Raw genomic sequence first — 15,097 nt, forward strand, 5'->3', positions numbered from 1 at the left:
CCCAGAGTCTGATCCCAGATACTGATCCCAGACAGTGACACCTTACTCTGATCCTAGACACAGACCCAAGACACTGACTCCAGACTCTGATGCCATACACTGACCCAAGACACTCACCCCAGACTGTGATCACAGACACTGATCCAAGAAGCTGACTCCAGACTCTGATCCCAGACACTGACCCAAGACACTGACCCCTGACTCTGATCCCAGACACTGTCCCAAGACACTGCCCACAGACTGTGATCCCAGACTCTGACCCAGGACTTGACCCCAGAGCCTGATCCCAGACACTGACCCAAGACACTGATCCCCGAAACTGATCACAGACACTGACCCCAGACTCTGATTCAGACTCTGACCCCGGACACTGACCCCAGATTCTGATCTCAGACACTGACCCCAGACTATGAAACCAGGCACTGACCGAAGACAATGACCCCAGACTCTGATCCCAGACACTGACCCAAGACATTGACCCCAGATTCTGATCTCAGACACTGACCCAAGACTCTGATCCCAGACTCTGATCCCGTACACTGACCCCAGACTCTGATCCGAGACACTGACCTCAGACTGATCCCAGACTTGGACCCCAGACTCTGAGCCCAGACACTGACCCCAGAATCCTATCCCAGACACTGATTCCAGACTCCGATCCCAAGACACTGACTCCAAACTCTGATACCAGACACTGACCCAAGACACTGAACCTAGACTCTGCTCCCAGACTCTGATCCCAGACTCTGACCCAGGACACTCACCCCAGACTCTGATCCCAGACACTGTCCCAAGACACTGAACCCAGACTCTGATCCCGGACACTGACCCCAGACTATGATCCCAGACTCTGACCCAAGACACAGACCCAAGACACTCACTCCAGACTCTGATCCCAGACATTGACCCCAGACTTTGATACCAGGTACTGACCCCAGACTCGAATCCCAGACGGTGACCCCAAACTCTGATCCCAGACACTGAACTCAGACTGATCCCAGATTCTGACACCAGACTCTGATCCCAGACACTGACCCAAGACACTGAACCCAGACTCTGACCCCAGACTCTGATCCCGGACACTGACCCCAGACTATGATCCCAGACTCTGACCCAAGACACTGACCCATTACACTGACCACAGACTCTGATCCCAGACACTGACCCCAGAACTCTGATCCCAGGCACTGACCCCAGACTCTAATCCCAGACACTGACCCCAGACTCTGATCCCAGACACTGACATCAGACAGATCCCAGACTCTGATCCCAGATACTGATCCCAGACACTGACCCCATACTCTGATCCGAGACACTGACCCCAGACTCTGATCCCAGACACTGTCCCAAGACACTGCCCACAGACTGTGATCCCAGACTCTGACCCAGGACTTGACCCCAGAGCCTGATCCCAGACACTGACCCAAGACACTGATCCCCGAAACTGATCACAGACACTGACCCCAGACTCCGATTCAGACTCTGAACCCGGACACTGACCCCAGATTCTGATCTCAGACACTGACCCCAGACTATGAAACCAGGCACTGACCGAAGACAATGACCCCAGACTCTGATCCCAGACACTGACCCAAGACATTGACCCCAGATTCTGATCTCAGACACTGACCCAAGACTCTGATCCCGTACACTGACCCCAGACTCTGATCCGAGACACTGACCTCAGACTGTCCCCAGACTTGGACCCCAGACTCTGAGCCCAGACACTGACCCCAGAATCCTATCCCAGACACTGACTCCAGACTCCGATCCCAAGACACTGACTCCAAACTCTGATACCAGACACTGACCCAAGACACTGAACCCAGACTCTGATCCCGGACACTGAACTCAGACTGATCCCAGATTCTGACCCCAGTCTCTGATTCCAGATACTGATCCCGGACACTGACCCCAGACTCTGATCCCAGAATCTGACCCAAGACACTGACCCCTGACTCTGATCACAGACAGTGACCACAGACTATGATCCCAGACTCTGACCAAAGTCACTGACCACAGACTCTGATCCCAGACACTGACCCCAGACTCTAATCCCAGACACTATCCCCAGACTCTGATCCCAGACACTGTCATCAGACTGATCACAGAGTCTGATCCCAGATACTGATCCCAGACACTGATCCCTTACTCTGATCCTAGACACAGACCCAAGACACTGATGCTGGACTCCGATCCCAGACACTGACCCAAGACACTGACTCCAGACTCTGATGCCATGCACTGAACCAAGATACTCACTCCAGACACTGATCCCGGACACTGACCCCAGACTCTGATACCAGACACTGACCCAAGGCACTGAACCTAGACTCTGCTTCCAGACACTGATCCCAGACACTGACCCCAGACTCTGATCCCAGACTCTGACCCAAGACTCTGACCCCTGACTCTGATCCCAAACACTGAACCCAGACTCTGATCCCAGACTCTGAACCTGGACACTGACCCCAGACTCTGATCCCAAAGACTGACCCAAGACCCTGAATCCAGACTCTGACCCCAGACTCTGATCCTGGACACTGACCCCAGACTATGATCCCAGTCTCTGACCCAAGACACTGACCATGACACTGACCACAGACTCTGATCCCAGACACTGACCCCAGAACTCTGATCCCAGGCACTGACCCCAGACCCTAATCCCAGACAATGACCCCAGACTCTGATCCCAGACACTGACATCAGACAGATCCCAGACTCTGATCCCAGACTCTGATCCCAGATACTGATCCCAGTGACTGAACCCTTACTCTGATCCTAGACACAGACCCAAGACACTGACGCTGGACTCCGATCCCAGACACTGACCCAAGACACTGACTCCAGACTCTGATGCCATACACTGACCCAAGACACTCACCCCAGACTCTGATCCCAAACACTGAACCAAGACACTGACCCCAGACTCTGATCACAGACACTGATCGAAGACACTGACTCCAGACTCTGATCCCAGACACTGAGCTAAGACACTGAACCCAGACTCTGACCCCAAACTCTGATCTCGGACACTGACCCCAGACTCTGACCCAAGATACTGACCCAAGACACTGACCCTAGACCCTGCTCCCAGACACTGATCCCGGACACTGACCCCAGACTCTGATCCCAGACTCTGAACCAGGACACTGACCACCGACTCTGATCCCAGACACTGACCCAAGACACTGATCCCAGACTCTGAACCCAGGCACTGATCCCAGACACTGTCCCAAGACACTGCCCACAGACTGTGATCCCAGACTCTGACCCAGGACTTGACCCCAGAGCCTGATCCCAGACACTGACCCAAGACACTGATCCCCGAAACTGATCACAGACACTGACCCCAGACTCTGATTCAGACTCTGACCCCGGACACTGACCCCAGATTCTGATCTCAGACACTGACCCCAGACTATGAAACCAGGCACTGACCGAAGACAATGACCCCAGACTCTGATCCCAGACACTGACCCAAGACATTGACCCCAGATTCTGATCTCAGACACTGACCCAAGACTCTGATCCCGTACACTGACCCCAGACTCTGATCCGAGACACTGACCTCAGACTGTTCCCAGACTTGGACCCCAGACTCTGAGCCCAGACACTGACCCCAGAATCCTATCCCAGACACTGACTCCAGACTCCGATCCCAAGACACTGACTCCAAACTCTGATACCAGACACTGACCCAAGACACTGAACCTAGACTCTGCTCCCAGATTCTGATCCCAGACTCTGACCCAGGACACTGACCCCAGACTCTGATCCCAGACACTGACCCAAGACACTGAACCCAGACTCTGATCCCGGACACTGAACTCAGACTGATCCCAGACTCTGATCCCAGATACTGATCCCAGAAATTGACCCCATACTCTGATCCCAGACATTGACCCCAGACGTTGATACCAGGTACTGACCCCAGACTCGAATCCCAGACGGTGACCCCAAACTCTGATCCCAGACACTGAACTCAGACTGATCCCAGATTCTGACACCAGACTCTGATCCCAGACACTGACCCAAGACACTGAACCCAGACTCTGACCCCAGACTCTGATCCCGGACACTGACCCCAGACTATGATCCCAGACTCTGACCCAAGACACTGACCCATTACACTGACCACAGACTCTGATCCCAGACACTGACCCCAGACTCTGATCCCAGACACTGACCCCAGACTCTGATCCCAGACACTGACATCAGACAGATCCCAGACTCTGATCCCAGATACTGATCCCAGACACTGACCCCATACTCTGATCCGAGACACTGACCCCAGACTCTGATCCCAGACACTGTCCCAAGACACTGCCCACAGACTGTGATCCCAGACTCTGACCCAGGACTTGACCCCAGAGCCTGATCCCAGACACTGACCCAAGACACTGATCCCCGAAACTGATCACAGACACTGACCCCAGACTCCGATTCAGACTCTGAACCCGGACACTGACCCCAGATTCTGATCTCAGACACTGACCCCAGACTATGAAACCAGGCACTGACCGAAGACAATGACCCCAGACTCTGATCCCAGACACTGACCCAAGACATTGACCCCAGATTCTGATCTCAGACACTGACCCAAGACTCTGATCCCGTACACTGACCCCAGACTCTGATCCGAGACACTGACCTCAGACTGTCCCCAGACTTGGACCCCAGACTCTGAGCCCAGACACTGACCCCAGAATCCTATCCCAGACACTGACTCCAGACTCCGATCCCAAGACACTGACTCCAAACTCTGATACCAGACACTGACCCAAGACACTGAACCCAGACTCTGATCCCGGACACTGAACTCAGACTGATCCCAGATTCTGACCCCAGTCTCTGATTCCAGATACTGATCCCGGACACTGACCCCAGACTCTGATCCCAGAATCTGACCCAAGACACTGACCCCTGACTCTGATCACAGACAGTGACCACAGACTATGATCCCAGACTCTGACCAAAGTCACTGACCACAGACTCTGATCCCAGACACTGACCCCAGACTCTAATCCCAGACACTATCCCCAGACTCTGATCCCAGACACTGTCATCAGACTGATCACAGAGTCTGATCCCAGATACTGATCCCAGACACTGATCCCTTACTCTGATCCTAGACACAGACCCAAGACACTGATGCTGGACTCCGATCCCAGACACTGACCCAAGACACTGACTCCAGACTCTGATGCCATGCACTGAACCAAGATACTCACTCCAGACACTGATCCCGGACACTGACCCCAGACTCTGATACCAGACACTGACCCAAGGCACTGAACCTAGACTCTGCTTCCAGACACTGATCCCAGACACTGACCCCAGACTCTGATCCCAGACTCTGACCCAAGACTCTGACCCCTGACTCTGATCCCAAACACTGAACCCAGACTCTGATCCCAGACTCTGAACCTGGACACTGACCCCAGACTCTGATCCCAAAGACTGACCCAAGACCCTGAATCCAGACTCTGACCCCAGACTCTGATCCTGGACACTGACCCCAGACTATGATCCCAGTCTCTGACCCAAGACACTGACCATGACACTGACCACAGACTCTGATCCCAGACACTGACCCCAGAACTCTGATCCCAGGCACTGACCCCAGACCCTAATCCCAGACAATGACCCCAGACTCTGATCCCAGACACTGACATCAAACAGATCCCAGACTCTGATCCCAGACTCTGATCCCAGATACTGATCCCAGTGACTGAACCCTTACTCTGATCCTAGACACAGACCCAAGACACTGACGCTGGACTCCGATCCCAGACACTGACCCAAGACACTGACTCCAGACTCTGATGCCATACACTGACCCAAGACACTCACCCCAGACTCTGATCCCAAACACTGAACCAAGACACTGACCCCAGACTCTGATCACAGACACTGATCGAAGACACTGACTCCAGACTCTGATCCCAGACACTGAGCTAAGACACTGAACCCAGACTCTGACCCCAAACTCTGATCTCGGACACTGACCCCAGACTCTGACCCAAGATACTGACCCAAGACACTGACCCTAGACCCTGCTCCCAGACACTGATCCCGGACACTGACCCCAGACTCTGATCCCAGACTCTGAACCAGGACACTGACCACCGACTCTGATCCCAGACACTGACCCAAGACACTGATCCCAGACTCTGAACCCAGGCACTGATCCCAGACACTGTCCCAAGACACTGCCCACAGACTGTGATCCCAGACTCTGACCCAGGACTTGACCCCAGAGCCTGATCCCAGACACTGACCCAAGACACTGATCCCCGAAACTGATCACAGACACTGACCCCAGACTCTGATTCAGACTCTGACCCCGGACACTGACCCCAGATTCTGATCTCAGACACTGACCCCAGACTATGAAACCAGGCACTGACCGAAGACAATGACCCCAGACTCTGATCCCAGACACTGACCCAAGACATTGACCCCAGATTCTGATCTCAGACACTGACCCAAGACTCTGATCCCGTACACTGACCCCAGACTCTGATCCGAGACACTGACCTCAGACTGTTCCCAGACTTGGACCCCAGACTCTGAGCCCAGACACTGACCCCAGAATCCTATCCCAGACACTGACTCCAGACTCCGATCCCAAGACACTGACTCCAAACTCTGATACCAGACACTGACCCAAGACACTGAACCTAGACTCTGCTCCCAGATTCTGATCCCAGACTCTGACCCAGGACACTGACCCCAGACTCTGATCCCAGACACTGACCCAAGACACTGAACCCAGACTCTGATCCCGGACACTGAACTCAGACTGATCCCAGACTCTGATCCCAGATACTGATCCCAGAAATTGACCCCATACTCTGATCCTTGACACTGACCAAAGACACTGACGCCGGACTCTGATCCCAGGCACTGAACTCAGACTGATCCCAGATTCTGACCCCAGTCTCTGACCCCAGTCTCTGATTCCAGATACTGATCCCGGACACTGACCCCAGACTCTGATCCCAGAATCTGACCCAAGACACTGACCCCTGACTCTGATCACAGACAGTGACCACAGACTATGATCCCAGACTCTGACCCAAGTCACTGACCACAGACTCTGATCCCAGACACTGACCCCAGTACTCTGATCCCAGGAACTGACCCCAGACTCTAATCCCAGACACTATACCCAGACTCTGATCCCAGACACTGTCATCAGACTGATCCCAGACTCTGATCACAGAGTCTGATCCCAGATCACGATCCCAGACACTGATCCCTTACTCTGATCCTAGACACAGACCCAAGACACTGACGCTGGACTCCGATCCCAGACATTGACCCAAGACACTGACTCCAGACTCTGATGCCATGCACTGAACCAAGATATTCACTCCAGACACAGATCCCGGACACTGACCCCAGACTCTGATACCAGACACTGACCCAAGACACTGAACCTAGACTCTGCTTCCAGACACTGATCCCGGACACTGACCCCAGACTCTGATCCCAGACTCTGACCCCTGACTCTGATCCCAAACACTGAACCCAGACTCTGATCCCAGACTCTGAACCTGGACACTGACCCCAGACTCTGATCCCAAAGACTGACCCAAGAACCTGAATCCAGACTCTGACCCCAGACTCTGATCCTGGACACTGACCCCAGACTATGATCCCAGTCTCTGACCCAAGACACTGACCCATGACACTGACCACAGACTCTGATCCCAGACACTGACCCCAGAACTCTGATCCCAGGCACTGAACCCAGACTAATCCCAGACAATGACCCCAGACTCTGATCCCAGACACTGACATCAGACAGATCCCAGACTCTGATCCCAGACTCTGATCCCAGATACTGATCCCAGTGACTGAACCCTTACTCTGATCCTAGACACAGACCCAAGACACTGACGCTGGACTCCGAACCCAGACACTGACCCAAGACACTGACTCCAGACTCTGATACCAGACACTGACCCAAGACACTGAACCTAGACTCTGCTCCCAGATACTGATCCCGGACACTGACCCCAGACTCTGATCCCAAACTCTGACCCAAGACTCTGACCCCTGACTCTGATTCCAGACACTGACCCCAGACTCTGATTCCAGACTCTGACCCAGGACACTGACACCAGACTCTGATCCCAGACACTGACCCAAGACACTGAACCCAGACTCTGACCCCAGACTCTGATCCCGGACACTGACCCCAGACTATGATCCCAGACTCTGACCCAAGACACTGACCCAAGACACTGACCACAGACTCTGATCCCAGACACTGACCCCAGAACTCTGATCCCAGGCACTGACCCCAGACTCTAATCCCAGACACTGACCTCAGACGCTGATCCCAGACACTGACATCAGACTGATCCCAGACACTGACTCCTTACTCTGATCCTAGACACAGACCCAAGACACTGACCTAAGACACTGACTCCAAACTCTGATACCAGACACTGACCCAAGACACTGAACCTAGACTTTGCTCCCAGACACCTATCCTGGACACTGACCCCAGACTCTGATCCCAGACTCTGACCCCAGATTCTGACCCCTGACTCTGATCCCAGACATTGACCCCAGACTCTGATCCCAGACTCTGACCCAGGACACTGAGCCCAGACTCTGATCCCAGACACTGATGCAAGACACTGAACCCAGACTCTGACCCCAGACTCTGATCCAGGACACTGACCCCAGACTATGATCCCACTCTGACCCAAGACACTGACCACAGACTCTGATCCCAGACACTGACCACAGACCTCTGATCCCAGGCACTGACCCCAGACTCTAATCCCAGACACTGAGCCCAGACACTTATCACCGACACTGACATCAGACTGATCCCAGACTCTGATCCTAGACTCTGATCCCAGATACTGATCCCAGACACGGACCCCATACTCTGATCCTAGATACTGACCAAAGACACTGACGCCGGAATCTGATCCAAGGCACTGAACTCAGACTGATCCCAGACTCTGACCCCAGTCTCTGATCCCAGATACTGATCCCGGACACTGACCCCAGACTCTTCCCAGAATCTGACCCAAGACACTGACACCTGACTCTGATCACAGACAGTGACCCCAGACTATGATCCCAGACACTAACCACAGACTCTGATCCCAGACACTGACATCAGACTGATCCCAGACTCTGATCCCAGATACTGATCCCAGACACTGATCCCTTACTCTGATCCTAGACACAGACCCAAGACACTGACGCTGGACTCCGATCCCAGACACTGACCCAAGACACTGACTCCAGACTCTGATCCCAGATACTGACCACAGACTTTGATACCAGGCACTGATCCCAGACTCGAATCCCAGACAGTGACCTCAAACTCTGATCCTAGACATTGAATTCAGACTGATCCCAGACTCTGACCCCAGACTCTGATCCCAGACTCTGACCCCAGACTCTGATCCCAGACTCTGACCCCAGACTCTGATCCCAGATACTGATCCCAGACACTGACCCCATACTCTGATCCGAGACACTGACCAAAGACACTGACCCCTGACTCTGATCACAGACAATGACCCCAGACTCTGATCCCGGACACTGACCCCAGACTCTGATCCCAGACTCTGACCCAAGATACTGACCCAAGACACTGACCATAGACTCTGCTCCCAGACACTGATCCCGGACACTACCCCAGACTCTGATACCAGACACTGACACAAGACACTGAACCTAGACTCTGCTTCCAGACACTGATCTCGGACACAGACCCCAGACTCTGATCCCAGACACTGTCCCCAGAACTCTGATCCCAGGCACTGACGCCAGACTCTAATCCCAGACAATGACCCCAGACTCTGATCCCAGACACTGACATCAGACAGATCCCAGACTCTGATCCCAGATACTGATCCCAGTGACTGACCCCTTACTCTGATCCTAGACACAGACCCAAGACACTGACGCTGGACTCCGATCCCAGACACTGACCCAAGACACTGACTCCAGACTCTGATCCCAGACTCTGACCCAGGACACTGACCCAAGACACTGACACCAGACTCTGATCCCAGACACTGACCCAAGACACTGACCCCAGACTCTGATCCCAGACTCTGACCCAAGACAGTGACCTAAGACACTGACTCCAAACTCTGATACCAGACACTGACCCAAGACACTGAACCTAGACTCTGCTCCCAGACACTGATCCCGGACACTGACCCCAGATATCTGATCCCAAACTCTGACCCAAGACTCTGACCCCTGACTCTGATTCCAGGCACTGACCCCAGACTCTGATTCCAGACTCTGACCCAGGACACTGACACCAGACTCTGATCCCAGACACTGACCCAAGACACTGAACCCAGACTCTGACCCCAGACTCTGATCCCGGACACTGACCCCAGACTATGATCCCAGACTCTGACCCAAGACACTGACCACAGACTCTGATCCCAGACACTGACCCAAGACACTGAACCTAGACTTTGCTCCCAGACACCTATCCTGGACACTGACCCCAGACTCTGATCCCAGACTCTGACCCAAGACTCTGACCCCTGACTCTGATCCCAGACATTGACCCCAGACTCTGATCCCAGACTCTGACCCTGGACACTGAGCCCAGACTCTGATCCCAGACACTGATGCAAGACACTGAACCCAGACTCTGACCCCAGACTCTGATCCAGGACACTGACCCCAGACTATGATCCCACTCTGACCCAAGACACTGACCACAGACACTGATCTCATACACTGACCACAGACCTCTGATCCCAGGCACTGACCCCAGACTCTAATCCCAGACACTGAGCCCAGACACTTATCACCGACACTGACATCAGACTGATCCCAGACTCTGATCCTAGACTCTGATCCCAGATACTGATCCCAGAAATTGACCCCATACTCTGATCCTAGACACTGACCAAAGACACTGACGCCGGACTCTGATCCAAGGCACTGAACTCAGACTGATCCCAGACTCTGACCCCTGTCTCTGATCCCAGATACTGATCCCGGACACTGACCCCAGACTCTGTTCCCAGAATCTGACCCAAGACACTGACACCTGACTCTGATCACAGACAGTGACCACAGACTATGATCCCAGACACTAACCACAGACTCTGATCCCAGACACTGACATCAGACTGATCCCAGACTCTGATCCCAGATACTGATCCCGAACACTTACCCCAGACTCTGATACCAGACACTGACACAAGACACTGAACCTAGACTCTGCTTCCAGACACTGATCTCGGACACAGACCCCAGACTCTGATCCCAGACTCTGACCCAAGACTCTGACCCCTGACTCTGATCCCAGACACTGACCCCAGACTCTGATCCCAGACACTGACCCAAGACACTGAACCCAGACTCTGACCCCAGACTCTGATCCCAGACTCTGATCCCGTACACTGACCCCAGACTCTGATCCGAGACACTGACCTCAGACTGATCCCAGACTCTGACCCCAGACTCTGATCCCAGGCACTGACCCCAGACTCTAATCCCAGACACTGACCCCAGACTCTGATCCCAGACACTGACATCAGACAGATCCCAGACTCTGATCCCAGATTCTGATCCCAGACACTGACCCCATACTCTGATCCGAGACACTGACCAAAGACACTGACCCCTGACTCTGATCACAGACAATGACCCCAGACTCTGATCCCAGACACTGACATCAGACAGATCCCAGACTCTGATCCCAGACTCTGATCCCAGATACTGATCCCAGACACTGACCCCATACTCTGATCCGAGACACTGACCAAAGACACTGACCCCTGACTCTGATCACAGACAGTGACCCCAGACTCTGATCCCGGACACTGACCCCAGACTCTGATCCCAGACTCTGACCCAAGATACTGACCCAAGACACTGACCATAGACTCTGCTCCCAGACACTGATCCCGGACACTACCCCAGACTCTGATACCAGACACTGACACAAGACGCTGAACCTAGACTCTGCTTCCAGACACTGATCTCGGACACAGACCCCAGACTCTGATCCCAGACACTGTCCCCAGAACTCTGATCCCAGGCACTGACGCCAGACTCTAATCCCAGACAATGACCCCAGACTCTGATCCCAGACACTGACATCAGACAGATCCCAGACTCTGATCCCAGATACTGATCCCAGTGACTGACCCCTTACTCTGATCCTAGACACAGACCCAAAACACTGACGCTGGACTCCGATCCCAGACACTGACCCAAGACACTGACTCCAGACTCTGATGCCATACACTGACCCAAGACACTCACCCCAGACTCTGATCCCAGACACTGAACCAAGACACTGACCCCAGACTCTGATCACAGACACTGATCGAAGACACTGACTCCAGACTCTGATCCCAGACACTGACCTAAGACACTGAACCCAGACTCTGCTCCCAGACACTGATCCCGGACACTGAGCCCAGACTCTGATCCCAGACCCTGACCCAAGACACTGACCTAAGACACTGACTCCAAACTCTGATCCCAGACACTGACCCCAGACTCTGATCCCAGACTCTGACCCAGGACACTGACCCAAGACACTGACACCAGACTCTGATCCCAGACACTGACCCAAGACACTGACCCAGGACACTGACCCCAGACTCTGATCCCAGACACTGACCTAAGACACTGAACCCAGACGCTGACCCAAGACTCTGATCTCGGACACTGACCCCAGACTCTGACCCAAGATACTGACCCAAGACACTGACAAAAGACACTGACTCCAAAATCTGATACCAGACACTGACCCAAGACACTGAACCTAGACTCTGCTCCCAGACACTGATCCCGGACACTGACCCCAGACTCTGATCCCAGACTCTGAACCAGGACACTGACCCCAGACTCTGATCCCAGACTCTGAACCAGGACACTGACCCCAGACTCTGATCCCAGACACTGACCCAAGACACTGAACCCAGACTCTGACCCCACACTATGATCCCAGACTCTGACCCAAGACACTGAGCACAGACTCTGATCCCAGACACTGACCCCAGAACTCTGATCCCAGGCTCTGACCCCAGACTCTAATCCCAGACACTGACCCCAGACTCTGATCCCAGACACTGACATCAGACTGATCCCAGACACTGATCCCTTACTCTGATCCTAGACACTGACCAAAGACACTGACGCCGGACTCTGATCCCAGGTTCTGAACTCAGACTGATCCCAGACTCTGCCCCCAGACTCTGATTCCAGATACTGATTATGGACACTGACCTGAGACTCTGATCCCAGAATCTGACCCAAGACTCTGACCCCTGATGCTGATCCCAGACACTGACCCAGGACACTGACCCAAGACACTGACACCAGACTCTGATCCCAGACACTGACCCAAGACACTGACCCCAGACTCTGATCCCAGACTCTGACCCAAGACAGTGACCTAAGACACTGACTCCAAACTCTGATACCAGACACTGACCCAAGACACTGAACCTAGACTCTGCTCCCAGACACTGATCCCGGACACTGACCCCAGACTCTGATCCCAAACTCTGACCCAAGACTCTGACCCCTGACTCTGATTCCAGGCACTGACCCCAGACTCTGATTCCAGACTCTGACCCAGGACACTGACACCAGACTCTGATCCCAGACACTGACCCAAGACACTGAACACAGACTCTGACCCCAGACTCTGATCCCGGACACTGACCCCAGACTATGATCCCAGACTCTGACCCAAGACACTGACCCAAGACACTGACCACAGACTCTGATCCCAGACACTGACCCAAGACACTGAACCTAGACTTTGCTCCCAGACACCTATCCTGGACACTGACCCCAGACTCTGATCCCAGACTCTGACCCAAGACTCTGACCCCTGACTCTGATCCCAGACATTGACCCCAGACTCTGATCCCAGACTCTGACCCAGGACACTGAGCCCAGACTCTGATCCCAGACACGGATGCAAGACACTGAACCCAGACTCTGACCCCAGACTCTGATCCAGGACACTGACCCCAGACTATGATCCCACTCTGACCCAAGACACTGACCACAGACTCTGATCCCAGACACTGACCACAGACCTCTGATCCCAGGCACTGACCCCAGACTCTAATCCCAGACACTGAGCCCAGACACTTATCACCGACACTGACATCAGACTGATCCCAGACTCTGATCCTAGACTCTGATCCCAGATACTGATCCCAGAAATTGACCCCATACTCTGATCCTAGACACTGACCAAAGACACTGACGCCGGACTCTGATCCAAGGCACTGAACTCAGACTGATCCCAGACTCTGACCCCAGTCTCTGATCCCAGATACTGATCCCGGACACTGACCCCAGACTCTGTTCCCAGAATCTGACCCAAGACACTGACACCTGACTCTGATCACAGACAGTGACCCCAGACTATGATCCCAGAGTCTGACCCAAGACACTGACCACAGACTCTGCTCCCAGATACATACCCCAGTACTCTGATCCCAGGCACTGACCCCAGACTCTAATCCCAGACACTAAACACAGACTCTGATCCCAGACACAGACATCAGACTGATCCCAGACTCTGATCCCAGATACTGATCCCTTACTCTGATCCTAGACACAGACCCAAGACACTGACGCTGGACTCCGATCCCAAACACTGACCCAAGACACTGACTCCAGACTCTGATCCCAGATACTGACCACAGACTTTGATACCAGGCACTGACCCCAGACTCGAATCCCAGACAGTGACCCCAAACTCTGATCCTAGACATTGAATTCAGACTGATCCCAGACTCTGACCCCAGACTCTGATCCCAGATACTGATCCCAGACACTGACCCCATACTCTGATCCGAGACACTGACCAAAGACACTGACCCCTGACTCTGATCACAGACAGTGACCCCAGACTCTGACCCCAGACTCTGATCCCGGACACTGACCCCAGACTCTGATCCCAGACTCTGACCCAAGATACTGACCCAAGACACTGACCATAGACTCTGCTCCCAGACACTGATCCCGAACACTTACCCCAGACTCTGATACCAGACACTGACACAAGACACTGAACCTAGACTCTGCTTCCAGACAC

This window comes from Mobula birostris, chromosome 9, assembly GCF_030028105.1.
Source record: "Mobula birostris isolate sMobBir1 chromosome 9, sMobBir1.hap1, whole genome shotgun sequence".
NCBI lineage: Eukaryota > Metazoa > Chordata > Chondrichthyes > Myliobatiformes > Myliobatidae > Mobula > Mobula birostris.